Source organism: Meriones unguiculatus, chromosome 4, assembly GCF_030254825.1.
Source record: "Meriones unguiculatus strain TT.TT164.6M chromosome 4, Bangor_MerUng_6.1, whole genome shotgun sequence".
Lineage (NCBI taxonomy): Eukaryota > Metazoa > Chordata > Mammalia > Rodentia > Muridae > Meriones > Meriones unguiculatus.
The window spans coordinates 140,920,870-140,934,636 of NC_083352.1; the positions used below are offsets into that span (position 1 = coordinate 140,920,870).

General features: G+C 40.8%; 1 protein-coding gene across 2 annotated transcripts in view; it reads right to left on the reverse strand.

Annotated features, from left to right (window-relative positions):
• Window positions 1-12,806, reverse strand: part of Snap25 (synaptosome associated protein 25) — a 78,092-nt gene extending 65,286 nt beyond the window's left edge. Inside the window, exon 1 of one of the 2 annotated variants that reach the window (XM_021656923.2) lies at window positions 12,648-12,806. The gene's annotated coding sequence lies outside the window, so the exon portion shown is untranslated. The remainder of the gene's footprint in view (window positions 1-12,647) is intronic. The other variant, XM_021656922.2, reaches the window with a different exon arrangement.
• Between the last annotated feature and the right edge of the window lie 961 nt (window positions 12,807-13,767).

The window sequence follows — 13,767 nt, forward strand, 5'->3', positions numbered from 1 at the left end:
GTATCTATATTTTTCAGACTATTTGGCTTTGTTTGTGGTCAGTGATGGAATCCAATGCTGAATGGACTGCTTCATCACTGAGCATAGAGATGATTTGGTCTTTGCTTAACTGACAAGTACCACCTCTCTGAGAATCCTGTCTTCATCCTCTCTAAACCATCATTTTATTGTGTGGTGCTACTATAGTCTATCCTGTGTTCTGTATTATTTTGCTCACGGTGTTGTCAATCATTCTCCACTAGAAAGTAAGTTTCATCATGATGCTTTGCTCTCTGTTTATTCCCATTCCTTGGAACAGTGCCTGAAATGTAGTGGAGGAATAAGTACTCAATGAACCATGTGAAGAAGGATTATCCTATAGAGCCATGAAAGTGTGAATCCAAGAGGATATAAAACAGGTGTTTTGTCTCTGATTTTGTTACATTTCCTAACACTATTTCTTTACTCTAAAGCAGAAGGTCCCAATACTGGAAAGGAGAAAAGCATCTGGTAAATCTGACTCTGCTTATAGCCACAATCTCCCCACAAAACTGGCTCTAACAAAATGCTAGGTGTTGTTTCCTTGAGTAATTTAATTATTTCCTCTCTAAAGGCCCAGAAAGACACTCAAGCTATATACTCACTTCAAAGCAGATATTAGCAATATAATATAGGTTAGCCATAAAATCTACATACCTAAAGTAGCTAAACAATAAGGAGGATCCTAGGGAAGATGCTTAATTCTCATTCAGAAGGCAAACAGGATAGATACCAGAGGTGGTGGAAGAGAGGGAACAGGATGGGAGCCTACCATAGAGGTCCTCTGAAAGACCACCCAACAGGGGATGGAAGCAGATGCTGAGACTCACAGTCAAACTTTGAGCAGAATGCAGGGAGTCTTATGGAAGGCGGGGGGGGGTAGTAGAAGGACCTGGAGAAGACAGGAGCTCCACAAGGCGAGCAACAAAGCTAAAAAATCTGAGCCCAGGGGCCCTGCAGAGACTGATGCACCAACCAAGGACCATGCATGGAGAGGACCTAGACCCCCTGCTCAAATGTAGCTGACTGACAGCTCTGTTTCCATATGGATACCCAAGTAAGGGGAGCAGGGGATGTCTCTGACATGAACTCCATTACCTGTATGTTGATCACTTCCTCCTGGCGAGGTGACCTTGCCAGCCACTGAGGAAGAGAATCCAGGCAGTCCTGATGAGACTTGATAAGCTAGAGGAGGACTCCTCCTTTCAGTGAACTAAGGGAAGGGGATAGGAGGGGAAGAGGGAGGGAGAGTGGGACAGGGAGGAGATTAGGGAGGTGGCCACAATGGGGATATAAAGTGAGTAAATTGTTAAGAAAGAAGGAAGGAAGGAAGGAAGGAAGGAAGGAAGGAAGGAAGGAAGGAAGGAAAGAAAGAAAGAAAGAAAGAAAGAAAGAAAGAAAGAAAGAAAGAAAGAAAGAATAAAGCAGTAAAAAATGCTAGGTATTTTAATCGTTAACTCTTATCTGTGTATAAGAAGGGTGCCAATTAATACCTCAAGATCCTTAGAAATACCTTGACTAAACACTACCTGGATAAGTATGGAAAATAGCATCTACCACTCAGTATGTTGGTATAGAGATTAAATATAAAACTAACTACAGTAGATAGGCCTATAATACCTATTATACATCAGATGCTAATGTGAAGATAGTAAACGTCTTCAAAAACTTTCCTAGCAGGATTTTTTGCATTGTAGGCCTAAATTTGCATGGATTCTCTTCAAAGCAGACTGGAGGTCATTGCTCCATACAGTATCTTGGGCAGGGCAACCTTCTAAATGTTTGACAGGAAGTCTTGCTGTGAATGCAGCTTTGGGGTATTAAGCAGTCCATAAGACTTGCCTATATGCATTTTATGTTTATTAGCTTACAAATGAAGCTAAATGTTTTGAAAGCGTGCAAGAATCAGGTTTGACTAAAACCAAGTTTGACTAAAGAAAGACCCTGTCCTTGCACATCTTTGTTTGTATATTGTGTGCACATTAAAAAAGCACACACGCATATGATATCTGATAAAGAGTCAGCCCCACCCCACATACACCAGGTTGTTGCTGCAGCACCAACAAAAACTCCTCGGCACAAAGTTGAATGCAAAGCAGCACCAACAGATTTGGTTCTTGTAATGGTACATTGAATAGCTTGCAGCACTTCTTTTACATAGTAAAAGAAATTTTTCTTATTATTTTTTTTCCTCAAGGGTCCTTAATATCCAATGCATAGGGCAAAAGAGGCGATTTGTGTTTAGTTAAGTGAAAATTCAGCCTCTTGGGTTACCTAAACATCATTCTAAAAATCATGAGGTCATTCCCAAAGCAGAGATGCTATCAAAAGCATTTTAAAATCTTCCCCTAAACAGAAAAATCAAATACTCCTGAGACATCTTCCCAATTTATCATGTATGCTGCTAAAGCTAAAAAGCAATGTAATACCATGACCTATTGGTTCTCTAAAACGAAGCACAATAACGAAGAAAAGAAGCATATCCTCTTCAAATAACCTGCAATCAAGGACACTACAAATATGCTGTGACAAACATTGGCTAAGGGAGAACAGGGATTTGCCTTCCACTTTCAGAGGGCTGGGGTACCTGTATTCACAGCATTACTTCCTTAAGGCTTCACGGTACTTGAGCATTGACAGCCACCTGGCATTCATAGCAGCTGTCACTTTCTTTTCACATCTGTGAACACCAAAGCTCAGTTCAGTTCAGGGGAGCTGTTCAAGGTTGAACAGCTGAAGTGGTTGGGCTGGTCTGCAGCCTAGAGCAGCACAGTCCAGTGCTCTATGAACTCACCTGAACTTAGTTTCCTCTGGCCACCTATATCATCCCATGCGCCGACTTCACCTGGAAGTGTGCTCTTTTAATTTGCTGACTAACAGGCAGGGGGTGGGCTATTAGAGCAGCAGTTCCCAACCTGTGGGTCGTGACCCTTTTAGGGGCCTAACAACCCTTTCACAGGGGTCACATATCAGATATTTACAATTCATGACAGCAGCAAAATGAACAGTTATGAAGTAGCAATGAAATTATTTTATGGTTGGAATGTCACCACAACATAAGAAATTGTATTAAAGGGTCACAGAATTAGGAAGGTTAAGAACAACTGTGTTACAGGGTCTCCATGGATTGTATATAAATGTGGAAAACTAATGGGTAGAAATGAAAATCATGGACATTACAACAGAGAGACAAGAGCTCCAAACAGTTTACATGTTTTCAAGGAGATTATATGAAATAACCTAAGACAGGGTTGAATATAGTATCTAACAGGCATTTAGCCAATTATTTGTTATTCTCTTTGTGGTCATTCAGTGACATTGTTTATATATCCTGCAGAAAGTAGAGCACAGAGTTTGTGTCAACTAGTTTTTAAAACTTATTTCATGAGAAAGTATGGAGGAAAAGACATATAAAATGTGTTATTCAGTTGGTGATATGTTAGTTTTCCTATGCTAAATGAAGCTGATATGCTATATTATCCTAAAGTCTATATTACCCTAAAGAAAGAGTATGCTGTGTATGTAAAAATACCAGTGATATTATCTTTTGTAACTTTTATAAACAAAATTTACTCTAATGACAGTGTCTACTATGACAGTCTTAGGGAGCCCAGTGATTGGCTCTCTTTAACATACTCAGGGCCACAGAGTGCTGGCCCTTTAATGACAGGGACATTAAAGCACTGTCCTTTAATCATAAAAAAAAAGAAAGAGTATGCTGGGTACTGGAAGTTAAAGGACATCTTGCAGAAAGCCAAATCAATATGGACAGCATGTATACATCATGCCGATCCTAATAAAGCAGTGTACAGTTCTGAAGACAAGGGCTGGCCAGAGGCACAAATCAATGCCTCAGTAAGTATATGGGCAAGGATTAAAAATATCATTTGATCCTAATGAATGATAGAGAGCTTTAAATGTATGCCTTCTGCATGTTAAACACCTTGGCTTCATATGAAAATGACTTAAGTCACTCTTAAATGACTTAATCTCTGAATACAGCTCTGCTTTTAGTATTACTTTTCTTGAGAATTCTCTGTTCTTCATTAGCATTTTACCCCTTCATTCATAGATGATAAAACAGCATAGTAGAATAATAAATTATTTTCTATAGTTTGGTAGCTAGTTGGAGTGAGCCAAAGCAACTTTTCAGACATAACTTTATTTCAACATTTAGGATGAATCTACTTGCAGGGCTACAGAACAATTACTGCGTTTCGTAATTGAAATGTTTGGTCGATAGAAGGCATAACTCCTTACATGGGAGGAATTCATTGTTCTGCAAAGAGGTGGTGATCTCCCCAGTCACTCATTCATTCCTATGTACCTGGTGCATACAGGGTACTAAGAGCATTCGTCTCTGATCTCTAGGGCTTCCATATTCTACTAAGAAAGACAAATGTATAGGTAGGAAACTATAAAGCCATGCCATAGATCTTCAAGGGAGGCAGGTTTATCATTTATTATTAAATGATAAACAGAAGTAAAATTCTAAAGGTAGGGATTGGGGAGCAAACCTATATTCTACTTTATTCTGAATCTATGACTGATCGCCCACATTGGGAAGCTTTCAGGAGAGGAAAGTACAAAAATACTGCATTTTCTCTCCTGGTCACCTTGGTTATGCATTGCTCCATGAATTCCAGATTGGAAAGTAGGTTTTCTGACCTAGGAGGTGCCATGTTTCTTGATGCTTCACTCTTAATCCTTGGTAAGAAGTGGTTTAGACAGGGGGACATCTCTATGAAGATAGATGCTAAAATATAAAACTATTTTTAAGGGATAAATATTGTCTAATTATTGCCATGTAAATAAAGACAAATTTACACAAAAGCATATCTTACTTAATTTGTTTAGTCTAGGTGACCAAGTATATTTCTTAACATATTCATTCATGATATACCAATTTTGCTCTAGGTAGGTATTCAGTCCAAGAAACGCTGGATCAATTGCATATATAAAATTTTTAAAATGTGTGTGCATGAGCTTGAGCATGCATGCATGCTCATGGATCTGGGTGCTTATATGTGTGGAGGCCAGAGGATCTGTGGCATTCAAGAACACCATCTGCTTCCTTTGAGATTGGGTCTCTCATTGGCTGAAAGCTCATCATTTAGGATGAACTAGCTGTCCAGTGAACATCAAACCTCTTGTCTCTGTCTTCTAAGCACTGAAATTGCAGCCATGTGCCACTAGGTCTTGTTTTTCATGTGGGTTCTGGAGAATGAATTTAGGTCCTTTTGCTTGCAAGGCAAACGACCTTATTAACTGAGCCATCTTTGAGCCTCCATGTTCTTTTCTAAGTTAGGTTAAAAGAGATCCTATCTGAAACATGTCTCCTAAAGTATTACTGTCTGGACTGGGTTTGCTCAGCATGTCATACCTAGAACAGAAACACACTTATTTTATTTACTGCTGTGTCTGTGGAGTCAGTACAGTGTTTTCTGGGTAAATGGCAAAGCTGTAACATCTGCTATGTTCAAAAAATATTTGCTGAATGAAGGAATGAATGAGTGAATGAATGAAAGTGTCATGGTGTTTGCTGATGATGTTTGAGGAATTCATGGACAGCCAAGTTAGAAAAGCCTATTATATTTGGAAATTTTTCATAAATTAATCAGGAATATGATTTTGATTTCTGGTAAGCATCCTCTCATGAAAAAGTTATAATGGACTTTCTCCTTAAAAAAAAAATCATTTGACAGGTCTACCTCATATAAAAACAGTGTGCTGGTGTTCTTCCCAGCAGGCTTATGTCCCTTTACTTTCCATTTCTCAATAAAGAAGTCACAGTGTGATTTCCCTATGGCTAGCCATCAGACCAACGGCTACTAGCTGCAGGAAAATTTAAGAAATTGCTGTTTTGCATTTCCCAGTCAGTATTCTCTGAAGCTGTGAAAAAGAGAAATATAAATAAATATAAATAAAGAGAACTCCATGGAAAGTCCAGTCATGCTTGCCAGTCTTTAGAGCTCAACCGAAAGCATTCTTAAAGGAGGCGGGACTGCAGGGCTGAACTCTGGCCTCAGGGGGGCATCCGAGAGGCTTTCATTTGCTCCCATGCTGCCCAGTATAGGGCAGAAACCACTGATTCAAGCCTGCAGCCATCTTCTAAATTCAGAAATCTGGAACTGGTGTCATAGGAATAAAAGAAGTGAAGGGGAAGCTGAACCCAGTCACTTTGTAGAACTTGTCACTTTGGAAGAAAATCACCTTGCTCTTGATGTACAAAAATGGCCCCGCCACCTTAGAAGACAAGAAATGAGTCAGCAATAATACAGAGCGTCCATCTTGGGATCATCAGGCCAACACAACAACAGCAAAAGGACTAGATACATCTTTTTTTTTTTTTTTTTTCTCAAACAGCAAGCTGTGAACTTAGCAGACAGATCATTTAGCATCAGCCCCAAGCAGGCATGGAAAAATCACTGTCTAAACTGACTGAAAAAGCAGGATTTTCCCCTATCTCTTTTGAGGATACAGATTTATTTAAAACAACAGGTTAATTGTTGTTAACATTACTGCTTGTGAATCAGCAATAAACAAATAAGCAAACATACAGTTAAGATCTCTTCTTGCCATATAACACTTTACCTGGAGGAAACAACTGAAATCTGCACCTAGTTCTAAAGACAACAGCAGTCTTTTCTGAAGTACGTGAATTTCTGTGCATGTGATGCGGACCTCACAAATGGTACACGAGTGCTGCTGAACCCCACCCTCAGGCCTGCGTGATCAAGGTTGCATTGGATGTCAGTATGACGTGATTCAGGTCATACAGAAATACTACTTTTTAAGTACTTAGTTCAGAGATTCTACAGAAGTATCCCTTCTTTCTTCTAAGTGGCAGGTGGAATGTAGGAGTTAGAAAATAATAGTCAATAAACTGCTTTAAGTAAGACACAGGCAATGAGAAAAGTAGAATCTGGAAGGAAAAATTTAAAACCAATTTATTTTCAAATGTTTGGGAAGGCTGTTGGAATAGTTTGTACTATATGACTATAAATCTGATCAAGAAGGGCAGACACTCAAGCAGTGATGATGTAGAATAGCTTTGAGGCAAAAGGCAGGATTTCTTGTCTGACCAGAAAGACAATGACAATTTTTTTTTTCTGGGTGGTGGAGGATAAAAAAGGATGAAGAAAGAGATATGATACCAGGAATACATACATCCTATGATCTGTGATGGCAGGTTGGTAGCCAAAGCATTGTTGAAACAATGGGATCTGAAAGCCTTTCTTCTGAGACCCACTCACTTTGCTGGGGGATTTCAGCTGCGTCAGAATGGCAGCAATACTGACCAACACTGTCTGCAGATGAGGAGCCTGAGTTTTACAGTGTTCCAGTAGGTTACTGAAAGACTGATCCCAAAGCAGGGAAGTATAAGCAGTTGCCTCAGGTGAGCAGCGGGGCTCCTAGCTGCCAACCAACATCTTTACCAGCGTGCCTTGCTGCCCAGATGAGGAGGAAAGATTGAAACAAAACAAAACAAACAAACAAAAAACAAAACAAAACAAAAAACAGGTGCAGAGGCCTTCAGTGTAGTTTAGGGATTGGGTGCTTGCTTAGCATGTTCAATTCTCTGGGTTCAATCCCTAGTACTCTGTCTGTCTGTCTGTTCTATCAATGTACATTCACCATGATTCATTTGACCAGTAGGAAAAATGATGATACAAGAAGTAACACAGTACATTTAGCTAATAATCTGGTCTCTGTAGTCAAACTGACTACATTTATTCCTTTTCTGCTCTCTGATACATCATTTAGCTTGTTTGGCTCTACCTCAGCCACTGCAGCTGTAAAACTGAAATGACAAGAGCAACTAAGCTATAAAGTCGTTACCAGCACTTGGTGAACAGCGGCAGAGGTAGCTCAGGCCACCTCCCCCGCCCCCACTGAAGTACTGGATTAGTCACTGCCTTAGGTACCTCTAGCCTTTTAAATCAAATTCATGACTTACTAAATGCTTAGTATTATATCTGACAAATCTATAGTTCCCATACTTCATTTAAAATCAGAATCCACTTGAACTTTTTCATGGGGAGAAGTACAAAGATTTTGGTGAAGATAAGTATGTAGAAGACACAGATATTGTTGTCATAACAACAATAGCAATTCTGAAGTCTCTTTCCTTTCATAAGACTAAATTCTTTGAAGCAGTTTCTCCACTCACTGTGTCCTGCTTCCTTGACACTGTGATTTATTTTTTTTCCTCTTACCTGAAAAAGGTCCCCTGGACCCAACTTGACAACCTCCCCCTAAAGCTTAAATGGCACTGTTCTCCCTGTTCCCTCCTTCCCCCCCATTTCAATTCCCCCCAATTTCTCCTAGGCAGTGAGCTGGGAGGTCATTACCACATTACATTTCTCCTACCAGTGTTTGGGTAAATAGCAAAAGAGGGAGAGCATATTGTGTTTCATAGTCAGAAGGGAATTAACAAAATCTATGCTTGTAACTACCATTTCTTCCTCTGCGGTGATGATGCTGTTGGCTATTTTGGTTTAGTATTTCTGTCAGTATTTGGAATTTGCAAGTTCTATCATGAGAATGGTAACTACAAGGTTAAAAAGGAAATATGAGTAGTTTAGACCTCAACCGAGCTCTGGGGTATAGGGAACCAGCAGGAATCAGCCAGTTTAGTTGGAAAAGAAATGTATTTGGTCATCCACCTCAGCTCTTTGCAGCTTCATAAAATGTTACCATGTCCCCTGGCCCCCAGTTTTAGGCAAGGCCTCTATTTGTTATGCAGCATGAAACACATTGTGAAGAACTGACCCTCCCTTTGCCAATGCAGTATTCTCAGAGGGTGGGAGAGAGTTCTACGTCATGTTTATTATTTAAATGTGCACTCTAGGGCCCTGGTCACCCATTTTCTGACCTGCTTTTTAATGTTCCTAGCATGTGCTCATCTCAAATAATTTGTCCCAGTTAAACATGGGAAACTGAAACTACAATTCGTGTATGGGTTTACATATCCTGGAGAGTACCGGTAGACGATGTTTAAATGCAGGATTCACCCTGATGATTCTAACATGTTTCCTTTTACTACTGGGGATTAAGCCATTCTGCCAATTTCTGGATGTTAGCCAGAACTGGTTGCTTTCTTAGTTATATCAATTTCTGCTCAGAAGTCAACTTCAGAGCATAATATCTAATCCTAAACTTGTCATTCAAATCCTTGCATAGGAGGTTCTAATTCTGTTCTGGAAAATTCTTCCACACAAGCTTTCAACAACCTCCAAAACGGACAGGCATTTGCAGGGTTCCTTGAACAAAGAGAGCTTGGCTTATGTAACTTGAAGTTGTTTACTTAGCAGGCCGTGCTAATTTCTTTCCAACCTTCCCAAGCCAGCTTCGGTCCTATAACTTCCATTTTGTCCTCCTTGGAAACTCTACTCCTGACTACTGGTCATGCTTACTTAGAAATGAATTACTTACACTCATAATTTTTTCCTGCCGTTTCAATGCTTTTTTCATTCTGGATTTATATGATAAGTTTTATTACTATTTCTGTCAAGATTACTAAATACTAGACTTACTGAGGTCAAAAGCCATAGAACTATGAAATTTTAGATTCCCTATTGGGTTCATTTATGGATCTGGTGCTTTCTGGTTGATCAATATTTTCCTGTTACGTTGGTGTCTGCTGGCAAGGGATGACATTGCAAAATGTATTCAGTGCTGAGGCCAAACGTATACATTTTCCTATCTTTCTAGCACTGTAAATCAACATGATAATGTAAAGAGCATTGTTTATTGATAATGCATCATTTAAAAATAAAAAATTTCTTCTGTTTCCTCCTTCAATCTTTTGATTAAATTGTTTTCATTCCTACAGTGGTCAAAGTGAACACATTCTCCTGAGGGCCAACTGCTATGCAGTAGCTAGGTGTTACTGGAGGAAAAAATCAATTGTTCAGCTGATAACCTTAACCATGGGGTTAACTTCAGACTTTAGGAATATCAACTGACAAATTAAGGGTCAGCTTGCCTTGGAGCTGTGAATGTTTTCTAAAGTAAAAGTAAGTTCCTCAATTATTGGAAGATATTGGAAGATTTATTGGAAGATTATTGGAAGATTTTTACCATGAATAAATTATAGAAATTGTGAATTATTTTGTGCTAGGAATGCCAAAGTGCGGAAAGCAATAATAAACAAACAAGCAAGCACCATCACAGACTCTACATGAATGTTTCCTGGATGGTCCTTACACCTTACTGATCTTTTATTACATGGTCCTGGATTTTCAAAATTCAAACTTAAAATGAAGAAAAAAAGACTTATTATTTTTCCCACTGAAGATTGTCAGTGACATAAATGTTAAATCTATGTCCCAGATACATTTTCCTTTATTTTCTCAGCAAACTCTTCCATATTTAGCTATTGTTCATGCTGTCTCTTTCTCCCAGCTATTCACCCTTTGCCAGCTTCACTGCAGTCCTGGAGTCCTTTCCTTCATCCTCCACTATCAAACCCAGCAGCAATCACTGACATTCAAGCACAGGATTCAGGTGCCATTAGGCTTTCATTTGACGCAACTCTGCAAAACGGTCTGGATGTGCACTATCATGTTAAAGCATTTACATAGAATCCTGCCCAGATTTTCTCCCTGAGCTTCTATCAATGAAGCATAGTTGTTCCTTATATCTTAAAATTTTAGTTTAAGAAAAAAAAAAAAACTCCCTCGCAGCTACATTATCTTGAATAAATTTCTACTGAAGCAATTATCATCTACACACAATAATATAGCAGCAAATATACATACATGGAAACACACAGCTTTTCATGAAAAGAAAGACGATCCACAAGTAAATAGCTGGGGATAAAATAACTCTGGTATTTTATAGACTGGTCATTTTAGTATCTTTATTAGACAGATGATTGGAGTTATGACTAAATAAATACAATTCAAGACATTTAAAAGGGTTCAGGCTAGCATTTTCTTAATGTATTATATACAGCTTTACATATAAAGCTGTTACTCTTCTTTACCAACTGCTGAAAGCATATCATTTTAGTCATAATATTTTCATGACAATTATAAAAATCTTTTAAAAACCCAGATGTTTATCCTTGTGATGATTTTTGTCTCCAAGTCTCAGAGAATAAAATAGTTATCATGACCTCAGCAAAATCCTGCAGTGCCGGAATAGAAATTGCTGTGAATCTTGGGGTCAGATTCCTGCTTTAGCACCACGGTTCTTCCACCTGCATAATGCTGAAGGACATGTTTAGGATCTCCCAAGGATGACCATTCTTAATGTCAAAATCCAAAGCAACCAAGCTGCCATAACCGCTGTTTATAGGACATACACTAACTCCAAAATCATGGCCAAAGAGATTGATATTTCTTTTTGGCTGTGTATGCATGTTTCTACCTAGCTTTAAGGATAAATGGAGAAGGAAGAGGGGTTCCTTCCTAAAACTGATTCTATTTAGTTCACATAACCCTCATTTTAAAAATCAAAACCATTACCGAGGGAACTCCTATAAATAGATAGAACTAGCGTCTTCATATATGCTCATTCAAGCCCACCTAAAATCAACAGACATATTGACCTCGTGTTAAAAACAAAAAATTACAATTTTCATGTTGTAATGGAGGATAAGTGACTGCTCTTAAAAGTGTGTTTATTTTCCGTCTAAAGCAAGGCACAGGGAGAAATACAGAAGGCTTCTACAATTAGTCATTATTTCTTGAAGCTACGTGGGAGGTGAGGAGAGGAGCAGGCAATTGTCTGTAAATAAATCCCTGTTGACAGGATTTATTCTTCTATCTTTCTTTTTGTCTACTATGCCACCTCTGTTAAGAGTTTCTGTAGGACTCCGGTCTCAGAAAATTTGGCCTCTAGCCCTGCCCAGGCATCTCTGCAGCAGGTAATGCGGCGCTGCAGCCGGATCGCTGTCCGCGGTGCTGAAAGGTCAGGGCGCCGACGCAGGCTTTGGGCACTCCTGTCCAGGGTGCTGAGCTCCGGCCACTGCAGTCCCCCAGCCGAACCCACCGGGCCAGCCCTCCGCAGAGCTCTCCCTCACAACAGAACCCGCCCGCCTGAAGCTGACGTGGGACAGGCGGTATAAATCAAGTCTGCGGGGCATGGAGGCTGCTGTCACTGCCGCAGCTCGGCTTTCCCAGGGCGAGAACTGCCCCCTTCTCCTTTCACCTCCCCAGCGCCCACACCCTGCCTTCTTATTTCCCGTGGGTAGCAGTGCCCTAAAGACAACAGTCATAATCATAGGGTTGGAACGAACGACAAAAACGTCTTTTGATTTTGAAATTTAGTCACAACCCTAATAACCTAAACAGATCCCAAAACTGCATCGCAAGATGGAAGAGGGTCCCACTGCTGCTTCAAAAGAGTAAGTTATTATTCTGCACACATCCTCGCTGTTTCTTCCACCGCTCCATCTACAGTGTCCTCATTCACTCCTTCTCCAAACGGCTCGCCTAGAAAACACTTTTATGTAGCCCCAGGCGAGAGTCTAGGCAGACGTGCACACAGGGAACACCGCACCCTAAGAGCACCAACGTTTGTGTTTGCCGGGGCTCACTTGGTCTGCCAGCTGCGGCCCCTCCTGTGTATGGAGCCTTTCAAGGCCAGGACCTCGATCTGGGAGGGGGGGTCTTTACCTTGGCTTCTCCAGAGGATGCTGTCCGCTGATCCCTGCAGGTTGCAAGAGTGGAGGAGCCGCCAGGCAGGGAGGGAAGGAAAGACAGCTTCTGACCTCCCCGAGGTTTCGTCTTCAATGCAACGTGAGCTCTGCCCTCATCAAAGATGGCCGTTCCTTTGACGTCAGCAGCTTTTAATAGCCCGCTCCTCGAGGGGCGGGGAGGAAGTGTGTTGGGGAGGGCGGAGGGAGGAAGGTGGCTGGGGGCTGTAGGGGAGGAGCCGGGAGGTGCGGAGCGCTTGACTCAGCCCCCCCCCCCCAACCCCAGCGCTTTGCAGCAACCCTTTTTATTTCAATCTTTTATAAACATCCAAATGGAACGATTTTTTTTTTTTGTCTCCACTTTAGCACCATCTTGGGAAAACACACATCTCTTGCGACTGTTTTCCTGATGGCTTATGCCTTTGCATATGTGTGTATGTTTAAGTGAATATATGTATTTTCGTGTGTGGTATATAAATATATACAATCATAATGTAAATACACACATATTTACATGTAAAACGTTCCCCTGCTGACTTGTCTTTGGCTGAGTCACAGACAGGGAGGAAGGCAAAGGAGTAGAGAGGGTTTGGTGATGTAAGTGGTTGGGATAGATTTCTGTTGCGATCTATTTTCTTCAGAGAGGAGGGTCGGTCCACAGAGGCATTCCGCTCTGCCGTCACCAGCTCCTCGTGTGGCCAGGTTACTGGGGTTGCTATTTTTATGAGTGATTATTGTATTAAAGTAGCATTGCAGGCTTGGAGTTCTCAATCGAGGCCAGTTGGGAAAAAGCTCACACTTTCTTTTAAAGTACGTCAGAGCAATTATCGCCTAGATAGCACTTGAGCTGGGAGAAAGGAGAAGGACGCTTGGGTATGCAGGGCTCAGGGCTTTGACTTAGGAGTTGTTTGCCCAGGGCTAATAGCTGACGCTGTTTCCGGTTGAATTTGCAGTCGGGGCCTATGGTGGTGTTCGGGTTTCTTAGAACATCTTCAGAGGACGGTGCATGCCTGTCCAAATATCCGGAGGCAAGCTGGCTAGGACCAGACAGAATTCGGGAGGGTCACTCAATACGGGAGCCCGGCTTGCAGTAGTCAACC